Genomic DNA, 14,852 nt, shown 5'->3' with positions numbered 1-14,852 from the left:
CCATCACAAGCGTGTCATCCGCGTAGCACACGGTGTGACAGCCAGGGGGGAGGGCCTGCCGAAGAACGGCGTCATATGCGAGATTCCACAGCAGGGGCCCGAGTACCGACCCCTGCGGAACCCCGCACGTCATATGACGCCTTTGTTCTTCGGCATTTCTGTCCGTGTAGGCCAATTGCCTGTCCCGGAAATAATCCGCCAGGATCGACACCAGATATTGGGGGACCCCGTGGTGATTTAGGGCCGCCCCTATCCGGTGCCATGGCAGGGTGTTGAAAGCGTTGGATATATCCAACGATACCGCCATCAGCACCCCGCCTTCCTCCATTTTGGCCTCCGCGATCGAACGAACCCGCAAGACTGCATCTATTGTGGATCGTCCGACCCGGAAGCCATACTGATCCTGGCTTAGATTTGGTCCTTCCCGGGACAAATGATAGACAAGGCGGTCCGCTATTATTCTTTCTAGAATTTTACCCGCCTCGTCTATCAAGCAAATTGGCCTATATGCCGAGGGAACATCCCTCGGCTTGCCCTCTTTGGGAAGGAGGACTACCCTAGCCTCCTTCCACTCTCGTGGGAAACAACCCATGCGGAGGCATTCGTTATACATCCTCCGCATGGGTTCGGCTAGACCCCTGTAGGCGAGAGCCCATACCTTTCCGTGTATGCCATCAGGACCCGGGGCTTTTCCGGGTTTTATCTTCCTGATGGCATCACGGAGCTCCCCTTCCGTGACCCCCATGGCCTCCTCGTCCCACATCCAGTCCCGCTCCGGAATTGGGTCAGCTTGACCCTCTTCCCGCGGGAACAGGGTGTCGACAATTTGGCCGACAAATTGGGGGTCCAAGGACTCTGTTGTGGGGGCGCCCCCTCCTTTCAGTTTTTTCAATACTATTTTATATGAGCGCCCCCATGGGTCCTCGTCCAGGGAGGAGAGTAGTTCCTCCCAGGCTCTCGCCTTTGCCTTCCTTATCAGGACGCGTAGGTCATCTCGTCTCATTTTGTAGATGTCCCACGCGTCCTGATACCTTTCGGGGTCTGACCGCTCGAGTCTCTTCCTCCTTCTCACCAACCTCCTTGCCTGGTCGGAGGAGCGCCTCGCCTCTGCGATCTCCTCCGACCACCAATAAGCTTTTCGGGGGGGGGATCTTCTTCGTTCTGGGCATGGCTGCGTCGCACGCGTCGCTGATAGTACGCAGCAGCCACGCCCTTTCGTCCTCTTGTTGATCCCCCCCGTTGTCTTCTCCACGAACCATCAGGGCCGCCTCGATTGCGGCCAGGAACGCGTCTTGGTCCAGCTTTTTAAGGGTCCACCTTCGAGAGACAGATTCTCTCATACGGCGGCGCTTTATTACCTCGCGGGGGAAGGCGCTGACGGAGAACTCTATATATCTATGGTCTGATATTGTTTCTGTCTCCGCCAGCACCCTCCACCCGCTTACCAACCTCGAGGCAGAGGGAGTGACCCAAGTCAGATCTACGATCGACTCCCCCTGCCTCCTGACACACGTGGACTTCCTCCCCCTGTTGCAGGAGAGGAGCCCACATCGCGCCGCCCAATCCAAAACCTGTCTGCCCCGCCAGTCATCGCGCGGGGAGCCCTAAGCGCTCGCTTTGGCGTTGAAGTCCCCGGCGACGACTATTGGGGCGGGGTGGTATTCTGTAATCTGTCCCTCTATGGAGTGCAGTCTCCCGCAGAATTCCTCATTGCTAAGACTCGGCGGGAGATACACCCCAATAACGATGGTGGACCCCCATCTGACCGTCACTGTGCCCTCCTCCGACTTCAATGGTTCCGCCGGGGGGGAGCTTGACGCGCTCCTTTGGGTGATTGCAGCCAAGCCATCCGCACTGCTTATCCAGCTGTCTGGTATTTTGTGCGGCTCGGCTACAATCCCCAGGCCGCAATCTCTCTCCATCATGGTCTGGACGAAGAGAGCTTGGGCCGGCCCTGAATGGTTCACATTGGCCTGTAAAATTTTACAGGCCATCCTCTCTGCTGTGCGCATTCGCGGGCCCCGTCACATCCATTGCGGCGGGGTCCCCTTCCTTCAGATTTTCCTGAAGACGCTGCTTCTTCTTTCCTCCTTCCGTAGGGAGTTTTTCCTCCTCCTCTCTCTTCTTCCTTTCCCTGGATCTGAGTACCCGTTGTTCCTTGGGTTCCTCTCTAGGATCCATGGGAGGGGCAACGGGGACGGCCACTTTTACCGTTCCTTTGGGGCGGTCCGCCGCTTTATTTAGCGGAACGCCCCTCTTGTTTTTGTGCACCGGTGTGCACGTCCTGCTGCCCGTTCTGTGATTGGCGGGCAGCCCTTTGTCCGCACACACCGGGCACCTTGCTTCCGCCACACAGCTCCTCGCCGTGTGCCCCTCTTCACCGCAACGGTAACATTTACCGCTGCGGTCTGCTTTATTTGGGCATCTCGCGCGCACATGTCCCCCCTCCAGACACTTATAGCATTGGAGGGGTCTTGCCTCCAGTATTTCCACGCGCGCGAGTGCCCATCCGATCCTTATGGATCCTGTCTTTATTATGCGATTCGCCGCCCGTAATGGACAGCGAACCCACACTATTTCCATACCCCCGGGGGTTTTCCGAATCTCCCCGGTGTGTACGTCCTCTTCTTCACATTCGCCATTAATGGCTACTGCCTCTCTGACTTCGGGGGCCTGAATCGATTCATCCAGCCCCCGAATTCTGAGCTCCGCCATTTTCGTCGGACGCTGTACTCGGACACCTTCTTTGCCCGCCAGCGCCCTTCTCAGTTCCTGGGCGAAATTGTCGGCCTTTTCGTGGCCGTCCGCCTCAGAAATCTCGAATATGTGGGAGCCCGTTACTCCTCTTCTAACTTTGACTCCTTCGATGCCCAGTTTCCTGGTGTCCACTTTCATACGCGCCTCCCGGAGGTTTTCTTCATACGTTCCGGGAGGACACGTAATCGTGACTGCCGCTCTCCTGGGCTCCTTTCTCTTGGGGGCTGTTTTAGGTTGCACGGTTTGTTTAACGGGGGGGGTGGGGTTTGTCACCCTTTTATCCACCCCTTTCTTTACCTCTGCAGCCTCTGTTTTCCTTCTTCTCGACACCACCTCACTCCATGAGGCGGTGTCCTTCTGTTGTTCCTTCTCTCTGTTCTGGAGCTGTGGTTTTTCCACTTTTTTCGAAATTTGGGGCTGCCCCTCTTTTCGCGTCCTACTTTTGTCATCCTGCTTGGGTGTTGCCTTCGCCTCCTTCTTGTTTCCCTCTTTCTTTGTTTTGGATAAAGGGGCTCTTGAGGTTGCTGCGCGGGCCGGTGGGTTTAGGGTGGTGGGCAGTATTTTCACTGTCCTTTTTATCTCTTCCACCTTTTTCACCACAGGTTTGGTGGCCAACTGTTGTCCTCTCGGTGCTATTGCCTCTGTTTTCTTTCCAAGTATATCTCTATAGTTGGGGGTCGGGCGTCCTAGCCTCTGATCGAGCACTCTCAATGATGCCCTCTATCTTGGCAATCAAGTTGGAGTGCTCCTCCCTTTCTCTGGCCTCGCGCTCCCCTGTGGGATCGTGCACTCCATGTTTCCCCTGGAGATGTGCAGATTTCCCGATCTTAGGGATGTTTTATTCCTCCCTCCTTGTTTGTCTGAGGGGTATGCCTCGATGGGTTTCGGGGCTTTCTCCTCGTGTCCTACTTCCATTTTTTCTTCCTTCCTTACTTTTTGTTTCTCCTTCCTTCTGGTCCAAAGGTGCTCGGGACCTCCCCACCATTTGGTGGAGGTGAGACCCCCCGCATCTCCACATCTTCATTCAAGGAGGCTTCCCCACCAATTGGTGGAAGTGAAGTTTCCCTGAATACTCCTATCTCTTGGGTTGGTGGGACCCCCCCGCTTTTGAGCGGAAGTGGGGCCCCCTCAATCCTTCTCTTTCTCCTCGTTTTTACCCCAACGTTATCTGCGCTGAGCGGCTCTTTCCAAGCGGCACTTTCCAACTCCAAAAAATCCGAAAAACATAAAGCAATTTCTCGGTTTAGCCGGATATTACCGAAGATTTATACCTAATTTTTCTAAAGTCGCGAAACCATTAACAGATTTATTGAAAAAGGATAGCATATTCGAATGGCAATTAAAACAAGTAGAAGCTTTTAACTCTTTGAAACACTCGTTATGTTCAAATCCCATTCTCCAATATCCTGATTTTACTAGACCTTTCATACTAACTACCGACGCATCAGGGTATGCGATAGGCGGAATTTTAAGTCAGGGACCGGTAGGAAAAGATCTTCCTGTCTCATATACTTCTCGAATTTTAAACACTGCGGAACAAAATTATTCAACAATTGAAAAGGAATGCCTAGCCATCATATATTGTATTAGCCATTTCAGACCCTACTTATACGGAAGACTTTTTACTATAATAACTGATCACAAACTTTTAATTTGGCTACATTCCATGAAAGATCCAACCTCCAGACTCTGGAAGTGGAAAATCAAGCTAGCAGAATACAATTACGAAATTAGATACAAAAAGGGATCACTAAATAATAATGCCGATGCTTTATCGCGGAATCCACCCACAGATTTAGTTTTACCAATATTTGCTTCAGATAATGATGAGTCATCCGATGAATCCATATTTTCAAGTAGACCAGGACCTTCCGTCAGACCAATTGAAACAAATGCTCTAACTCCCTACCGCAGTAACAATATTGAAAACCCCAATTATGTTAATATAACTGAAAACGATTCCGATTCAGATGATGGAAGTTCAATTCCTAATAACGATAATCATGACTATGCAAATATGTCAAATTTAAATTTAGAATACGATTACGTCGACCCAGTAATTTCAGAAACTATACCAATTATACAACCCTCTCCCGTAATTCCGAGTAAAGTAAAAATACGCGAAATGAGATAACTTATTAAACCAAAAAGATAATCATGTAATTTTTATAAGTTTAGACGGATCACCTTACGACAAGGGAGCCGAACTTTATTCCATTGCAAATCTTTTACCCACATACGAAAACCTCAATTTTGAAAGAGTTAATGTAAAGAAAATCAAATTAAATAATTTAATATCAATCCCGATAAGAACAAATAATCGACTGTCTGTAAAACCGCAAACTGTGAAAAATTGTATACGTTCTTTATTAGACTGCGTTAACGAGTTACAACTAACTTCCTTTAGCATCAGCAAAACGCATAAATTCGATGACATTCCTTGGTCATACGTTATTAATCAATTAAAGAAATTTTTTCACGACACCCGTATAAATATAACTATTTGTCAAAATTTAGTCGATCACCCTATCCCTACAGAACGCGTAAAATTAATTTCAGAAAACCATGCATCAGCATGCGGTGGCCATAAAGGCGTTACGAAAACATTTAATAGACTTCGACCTCACTACTTTTGGAGTACGATAAAACAAGATATTCAAGAATTTATTAGAAAATGTCGCGAGTGTCAGTTAAAAAATTAACGCGCGTTAAAACCAAGCAACCAATGATTATTACCGATACCCCTGGGACAGCTTTCGACAAAGTTTCACTAGACATAGTAGGGCCATTTCCTATCACGAATAACGGAAATAAATATATTTTAACCATGCAAGATTTATTAACAAAGTACTCTATAGCAGTACCATTAAAAGAAGCCACTTCATTAACGATAGCCGACGCTTTTACAAAAGAATTTATTTGCATTTATGGAACTCCCAAAGCTATCCTTACCGATCAAGGTACCAATTTTCTATCAACTTTAATGCGCATCCTAACTAAAAAATTCAATATTCAACATTTTAAAACCACTGCTTACCATCCTCAATCAAATGGATCTATAGAACGGTCACATCACGTATTAGTAGAATACTTAAAGACACAAATCGATAAAGAAGATAATTGGGACGAATACATTAAACTCGCCATGTTTTCTTATAATACAAGCGTCCACGAAGGAACAAAATTCTCGCCATACGAACTAATATTCGGACGACTAGCCAGATTGCCATCCGCGTATCAACCTATCGAAGAACCTCTAGAACCTACTTATCAAGAATACATAAACACTTTATTCAACAAATTATATGATATCCGCGAAGAAGCGCGACAAAATCTCATTAGAGCCAAAGAAAAAAGCAAATACTATTATGATCAACGTGTAAATTCTCGACAATTTAAAATAGGAGATTATGTTTTCTTACTAAAAGAACCGAAGAAAGGAAAATTTTCAGCACATTACGTAGGACCCTACGAAATAATAGAGATCCTACCTTCCAACAACGCCAAAATCCTAATCGACCATAAACCGCGGATTGTCCATATCGATAAATTAAAATTAGCACATATAGAACCAGGTTGAAAACAGTATTTCTAATTTTGGGTTTCAGATGTGTTGGCATCGCCAACCAGTCCATCCAGGACAAACTACAAGTTCCCCACTACATCAGATATTCGCCTTCGCAAGCTGCGTAAAGGTATACGGATATCGTAACATAGTCACTAATTCTGCACGTTGCACGAATTGTTATTCAAATCTCGATCTAGCCGCACGTTCCTTTTACCAAACACGGTATACTCACGCCGTGTGATTGGATTAGGTTATCCTGAACCACAGTGTTCTGTATGTTCCGAGCTCCTAACAATTTCCAAACCAATACGAAGTTGTATAATTTGCACTAATTATCTAATGAGCATAAATCAAGAATTACCCATTTAACCACCTCTAGTTGTTTAAAATTTAAAAAAAATGTCTTCCAACAATCCATGCGATCACAACGCGACAGCTTCTAACACGTACTACGAACACCCTAATATTGTTGAACTCCACACTCTGTTACAGAGATTTCCTTTAATACAGAAAATATTACTATTTTTTCCTAATATACATAGAGCTAGATGCTATAAAAGCACAGTTTACGATAATTATTGCCAAATTTGTCGCATCACGCGAAGAACTCGATCGGTACCTAAAGACATTTATAATTATCACGTTTTAGTTTGCGAAACCGCACCTCCTATTCCATGTCTCAACTGTCGCTATGCTTGTTACAAAATTGAACCCATAACTAATTGTGAAGAATGTTTCTTTACCTACATTCAATACGTAGTAAACGTGTGGAAACGCAACGATACCATTAGATACTGGGACGGAAAAGTACCCACCATTAATCATTACCAGCCTACATTATAAAACAATACGCTAATAATTATTATTATTTTACTAGATGTGAAGACGAATGACCACGCGTCATACAAATATATATATATATATATATCCAAGATTATTTATGTATAATAATATATGTATTCCTAATTGCAGGTTCGCTATCAGCTCGGACGCCTATAAGATTATTAAAATCTCAACGCTAAAATTACAGGTATATTTTAGTAATACGATATATGTAAAATTCTCATTTCAGAAAACCATCCTAACAAAACAGGTTGTTCAGCATGGAACCCTGTGCATTATTCAAAACTTTATTCTTACTATTTCTAGCTATTATTTTTCATCTTTGTATGAGGTATGCTTTACTTAAGTACATTTCATACAAAACTCCTGATATTGCATGAGACTCATACCCATGCAATATTCTAGCTAATACGATACACCTTATATTATTACAGATTATCGTTAACTCGCTCACTGGTAATAACTCCGTCCCTCGCGAGAGTTATCTATCAATATAGTATTCAACCATTATAAATAGCCTCGCGAAAACCTTAACGTACTTAAAAATGTAATATATTATACGCTCATTCTTGCATTAACTCGGAGAAAACGACTCCAGCTTCACCAGTGAACGAGCTAATTATATTTCACCCAATAGTAACCTTTCGAATAATCTTTACGAATCCTACAAAAGACACGGGCAGAAAAACCTGCAACCGCGCAATTGATATACATAGATATAAGACGCAAATTAGTTTATAACATATATACCCGTGCGTTAGCATGCACTCGTACACGTATGTATGATTGCACGCACACATATATATATGTCCATGTGCGAGTCTAAAACATACATAAAATAATAAAATAACGACGGTAAAATCATGTATATTATACTATTCAATTATTAGAAGATTCATCACGCACCATTATCATGTCCGAAGCCAGGACTACCTTCGCACATGCACATGTATATATCTATAAATGCATACACACGCACATATAAATAATATATATATAAAAATATTTAATTTAGTAAACCAGTCCGATTGTGCGTTACAGCTTGTCATGATGTTAGGGATTATTCTAATACTCTTCGTTAAAACTTCGTTCGCCTTGATTGGATTTGATTGTGGCGGACAGCATCTCAACATCACCGCCGTTTCCCTCTTAGATGTAGCAGAATGCAATCTCCATCATCAAACCCCAAACTCCACAGAAACTTATATACAACTATTACAACTTTCCGAATATAACTATGCAGAAGTTATACAGTGCAAACTAGAGATATCCCGCACGATATATCACTGTGGCATGCATTCGCACATCTCGGTCGTCTTTAACGGAAAAGCAGATTACGTCCAGGAAACCGGATATTCTCAATGCCTGCGAATGTTTCAAGACGGTACTACTTCCTTGGGACCTGCTCACTTAATCAGTGGACTTAAAATCAACCAAACTTCTTATCACAGCCTTACGCTAGCTGGCGAATTAAAGACCGATGGAACATGCAAGGGTACGCAATATTCTGACCCTTACGGCACATGGGACAATGTAATTGTTCAAGCAGTCGCAAAAATCTCACTCAAATCATCTTATGTGCCAGTACAACTCGAACACGGAAAAATCAAGTTAAGGTCAGGAACAATCTGTACGCTGGCCGATAGTTTTTGTTTGGATTCTGACGACGGCTACACCTTTTGGAAACCAGTACCTACGAAATCATGCAACTTCAATCAATACGACGTACTATACGAAGGACTAGCGACTAAAATAGCAGGCGATAATTCACCCATCGTCTACAGTCTTACCACACAAGACATCACGTTTGCCTTAACAAAAACCAAAGAGCAGCCTTTATGCGGATACACTTTGCTCCGCACTGAGCATCTGAAATTATTTATTCTCGAAACAAAGCAAGGCCAAACCTTTGCCAATAAAGGTACGATCCCTGTGGATAACCTCGATATATTAACTTACATGAACTCCAAGTTTGTGTATGTTGAAAAACATATCCGACATCAAATGACATCTTTGTATCATAATGTCATACAGCAAAAATGTGAACTGGAAAGACAAGTAATAACGAACGCCTTGTCCTTTGCAACTCTCTTGCCTGATGAATTCGCGTATAGTCTAATGAAATCGCCGGGATACATGGCCGTCACCACCGGAGAAGCTGTCCAGATCATAAAATGCATCCCTGTAGAAGTTACCGTACGTCCAACCAAAGAATGTTATAACGAGTTACCCGTAACCGTTAGAAACGCTTCTTACTTTCTCACGCCCAAATCAAGAATCGTCACAAAAATCGGAAACGAGCGAGAATGTTCTCAAGAATTACCAACGTTATACCGAATAGAGGACACTTGGGTACAATTCACACCAAAAGCACAAGTAAGACAGTTATCACCTCAACAACTACGACCCATGGCATCTCTTACCTGGAGTTATTTAACACCCGGTCCACTAGCTGTTAGTGGAATCTATACGCAGCAAGACATAGAAAAATTGAGAGACCACATTATGTTTCCCGCAGAGAAACCGGCACTGCTCAACGCCGTTGCCCGTGGGCTCATCGGACATCTAGTTAACACCGACTCCGTCTCGTTATACAAACTACTAGACGAAGAATCGCTCAACAAAATCGTAGACAACACCGCAGCAAAAATATGGAGAGGATTCATGAGTTTTGGATCAGCCACGGCCGGTGTCGTTGGAGTATTTATGATATGCTAAACTAGCAATCGATACCATCATCCATGGATACGCACTACACCGTATACGGATGTAGTCTACATCTAATAGGAGCATTATGGGACTCTCTAACTAATCTCTTGCTTCACCTCAGCCGCAAGAATATGAATGAAAAGGAAGAAAAGAACAAGTTCCCAGAAGACGCCACACCTCTCGCAACCATCTCAGACACACCCCCTGCACTGCCAAAAGAATCGCCAATGATAAGTCAGCCACAACTTCAAGGCTATAACACCAGACGACCTGGGGAAATGGAATCCACAAATATAACTATCCCGCAGACATATAATGACTTACAGCAGCATCTTTATAACCTCGAACAAAACCCTAGGTCAACGTCGGGTTTTATTCTCAAATAGGAGGGGAGATGTAACGTCCAGACAAATTTCAAAATTTCAATCTTTTTCAAAATTAATTCTTTAACATATTAGTCATGACAATTGCTAACCTACAAGAAAGACCGGTATTAACAAATATTTAGTCTCGCATAAGTTAAAATATGATTTCTGCCCGCCCCTTACCCCCCCTCATTGCCACCGGGTTAGAACCCCCCTAGTATACCTACTATTAGAAATTCGTTCCTGATGCAAGTTACCTATCAATTTACATATAACTACGAAATGTGAATGTAAATTGATAAACTTTACCTGTCTATCATGATTATTAAACTCTAACTATAAAATAACAATAGAAGTTACAATTAAGCTTTTCTACCATTTACATGCAAATATGAATATAAAATAAAGCAAATAAGATTATTTTAATCTATAACAAAATTTACGAAGTAATGCATTTTATTTTAAATTGCAAAGGGAATCGACATATTCTAAAGAATAATACCTAAAATATATAGATATCGTTCGTAAAGTAGTAATTAGGTATGAAACCCGCTTTATTATGTGAACTCGGCTTTACTCTCAAGAAACATCTAAAAGATTCTAGAAGGTTCTAGAAAGACGGTTGAGAACCGTTACATTCCAGAAGCATGATGCAAAGCATGATGCAACGCTGAAACACGTTGCAACCTGCAAGGCCCGTTGCAAGCCGCGTAGCGGTGAGTCACCAAAGAAGCACCGCTATCGCTACCAAGAAGAAGATAAGAAAAGTCGGAGCGCCCGGCGATGAGTCATCAAAGGAACGCCGCTATCGCTACTAAGAAGCCATCTCTCCGGGACTTAACCGTCGCAATCTCTACCAGGAACAGATTGTCTCCGGTACTTCCCCGGCATACCTCTCTTGCCATTGGCTAAGCCGCATCGCCCGATGGGAGGAGCGAGCCACATTTTACGGTATATAAACCCTGCACCCGGCACGGAACGGCAGTGATTTCGTCGCAGTGGTTCCAGTCAACAACAATCCAGCAAATACTACGGGGTCCTGAAGACATTGCCGCCATTTTGGTGAGGCATAGCCGCCATTTCGGACCGAGGTACCGAGGCTCCTCAGATCTTCAGACTCAGAGGGAAAAACACAGTAGCGAAGTGTACCATAGCAAGGCACATTAGACATTGTCTAACCTTGTGAGTATTTAAGCCAGTTCACATATCCCTAAATAGTAAAGCGCGACGGGCACTCATTATATTTAATCATTATATTTAATTATTCAATATTAACTCAATCTTACATTACTTTTCGAACTCTGAATTTTGAGCATAGACATAAGCCACATATTACTCTGCGTTTCCGATATTATTTCAATCTACGATTTGCATCTGCATACGTTTGCGTTACAATCGTCGATCTATTCAATATTTTATCCAATACTATTCAATATTATTTAACCGATATCGCATACTTATTCAACCTATTATAATAAATATACTTATGTATTTTATTATATCACTGCTTATTTATATATGTATGTAACCCTGTATCCTACCACATATTAGCGAATTGAATGCCGCTAATTCCTCTGTACACATTAGAAACTATATCCTGTCAGAAGGTACATTCGCAAGTCATCTCTGAGGTGCACGTTTTGTAAAGTGAACGTCGCATTAGCCTATTAAGACAAGGACCAGAGAACCCGGCCTAGCCGGATGAACACCTATCTCTCTATCGCTTTTACGCTTTTATTACCTTGCATTTTCCAATAGTTGCGAATACTTTACCACACCAACTGACAGTGATTTTGCATATTGATATTCGATTCATTTGACAAGTGTACACCACCTGAACCTATTTACTACCAATAGAAATATACCCTGTCATAAGGTACATTCGCAAGTCATCTCTGAGGTGCACGTTTAGTAAAGTGAACGTCGCATTAGCCTATTAAGACAAGGACCAGAGAACCCGGCCTAGCCGGATGAACACCTATCTCTCTATCGCTTTCACGCTTTTATTACCTTGCATTTTCCAATAGTTGCGAATACTTTACCAAACCGAATGACAGAGGTCTTGATAATTACTAAGAATTATTACTTCAATATTTAAAACTTAAATCTTTGATGCTTGAAAGTACAAATATTAATATTCTTGATATAGATATTAATACATGTACTAAGACTCCTTTCCCTATTCCACATTATTACCAATTCTCTTTCAGTATCGTTTAATTATAATTATAATTGACACAACGCTTAATTAATTAACAGATGAAGGGCATTCTCGTAAAGATTAACCTTTTATCTCATCTCTAATTCATTAACAAGTAGATCACGACTTAAACGTGAGTCACACTCGATTACTTTTGATTACTTAATTCCCTCAGTTTATACAACGTATTATTCATATAAATTTATTTAACCATTAGATGGTCTCTCCCTTCCGAAGGAAGAATCAAATTGATCGTGACGAGCAACGTCTCCATAGACGCGAACGTAGAACAAGAAGACCCTTAAATCTTAATGTCCAAATTTATCCAACGCGAATAATCGTACGACCCCCTTCTCCAGACGTTTACTCGCCAATTAACAACACCCCCCCTTACATTGATTATTCTCATCCGCAATTTCCGGAGCCTTCACCGTTAGAATCAAATACGTTTGTGACGACCCGATTAGCCGTCACTAGTCGCCCGCGCTCATGTAAACGGCCCCTTTCGGGGCCACCACACAAACACGTTGGGAATCCGCCTTTTCGCCCCCACCCGTCACTTGGCCCCCTCCAAGCTAGTCTTAGAGTGGAGTGGCCGACGGGTATAAAGAGCGGCGCAGCCGAGACTTCGGCACCAGTCCCGTCCTGGTCCCTCGAGCGTACTCAGGGATCACTCCTCAACTCCCAAACTTCAAATCACCCCGGCCGACGAGCGTTCTCGTCGTGCAGGCCGAGCGTTCTCGGTCACCGGGTCCTGTCCGTAAATCACCCCGGCCGACGAGCGTTCTCGGTCACCGGGTCCTGTCCGTAAATCACCCCGGCCGACGAGCGTTCTCGTCGTGCAGGCCGAGCGTTCTCGGTCACCGGGTCCTGTCCGTAAAACACCCCGGCCGACGAGCGTTCTCGTCGTGCAGGCCGAGCGTTCTCGGTCACCGGGTCCTGTCCGTAAATTACCCCGGCCGACGAGCGTTCTCAGTCACCGGGTCCTGTCCGTAAATCACCCCGGCCGACGAGCGTTCTCGTCGTGCAGGCCGAGCGTCCTCGGTCACCGGGTCCTATCCGTAAATCACCCCGGCCGACGAGCGTTCTCGTCGTGCAGGCCGAGCGTTCTCGGTCACCGGGTCTTGTCCGTAAAACACCCCGGCCGACGAGCGTTCTCGTCGTGCAGGCCGAGCGTCCTCGGTCACCGGGTCCTGTCCGTAAATCACCCCGGCCGACGAGCGTTCTCGTCGTGCAGGCCGAGCGTCCTCGGTCACCGGGTCCTGTCCGTAAATCACCCCGGCCGACGAGCGTTCTCGTCGTGCAGGCCGAGCGTCCTCGGTCACCGGGTCCTATCCGTAAATCACCCCGGCCGACGAGCGTTCTCGTCGTGCAGGCCGAGCGTCCTCGGTCACCGGGTCCTACCTGAAAGTCACCGGCGCCCGACGGAGCTCGCCCTTCTCAGGGCGCCCGTACGTGTGTCCGCGTTGGAAACTCTAGCAATAAGTCGTGTCCGCGTCCGTATAATCTGGTCGCGTCTCGTCCGTAATATTTCTATCCGTCGATCCTAGCAATAAGTCGTGTCCGCGTCCGTATAATCTGGTCGCGTCTCGTCCGTAATATTTCTATCTGTCAATCCTAGCAATAAGTCGTGTACGCGTCCGTATCATCTGGTCGCGTTTCGTCCGATTATACGGTGCTGCGTATAATGGTTTGAATCACGGGAGAACCACAGGAAGGTGGCCCCGAATAAACTCTACTTTTACCAGAGCAACCGTGTGTCATTGTAAATCTGAGTCTCCCCTCTTCCCGAATCCTGGCACCGGCGAGCCGATCCGTGGCGTCGGGAAAGGTGCTTCGTTACACGTTAATAACGAATCCAAATCATCATTTCTTACCCGATCCTGAATATTATATCCCGGATCAAAACCAACAAATTACACCGTCTGAATACGATCCGTTCTTACAATTTAATCACGAACAAAACTTCAATATTCTTGACGAGGATACCGTGAACCTCACATCCGACGACACTCGTAACTTCATCTCAGAGGAAATTCAGGACGACCTTACTTCTTTTATTACTTACCTCATTCAGCCTAACAATTCTGAACAGGAGCTTAACAATATTGTAACTCAATTTCAAGCTCCCCACGAACCACGTCAGGACCAATAAACTTTATATCGACGTAAAGGTTTTATAAATAAATAAATGACATTATAATTGTAAAATATCTTTATTTATCGACCCGACCCGTCAGTTTCCTTCTCCGTCCGATACTCTCAATCAAATCTCAAGCTCTCGGCTTCCCTGGGTATAGCCGGCCTAGCAGGTTGCCCATAAAACAAATAGAGAGCAGCTTCTTAAACGTCCACCGAGGTAGACGCGAGAGAAGACCGTCTTGTGCAGAAGGTAATTTATCGCTAGATG

At 44.7% G+C, this 14,852-nt stretch overlaps 1 pseudogene; it reads left to right on the top strand.

Annotated features, from left to right (window-relative positions):
- The first annotated feature begins 8,318 nt into the window (after positions 1–8,318).
- LOC146724008 (uncharacterized) lies at positions 8,319–10,263 on the top strand (annotated as a pseudogene).
- The last annotated feature ends 4,589 nt before the right edge of the window (positions 10,264–14,852 follow it).

The sequence above is a fragment of the Nylanderia fulva genome, unplaced genomic scaffold (assembly GCF_048542155.1).
Source record: "Nylanderia fulva isolate GAGA-0341 unplaced genomic scaffold, ASM4854215v1 Scaffold155, whole genome shotgun sequence".
In the NCBI taxonomy this organism is placed as follows: Eukaryota; Metazoa; Arthropoda; class Insecta; order Hymenoptera; family Formicidae; genus Nylanderia; species Nylanderia fulva.
Note: the sequence above shows the minus strand (reverse complement) of the source record. Positions and strands in the feature narration are given on the sequence as shown.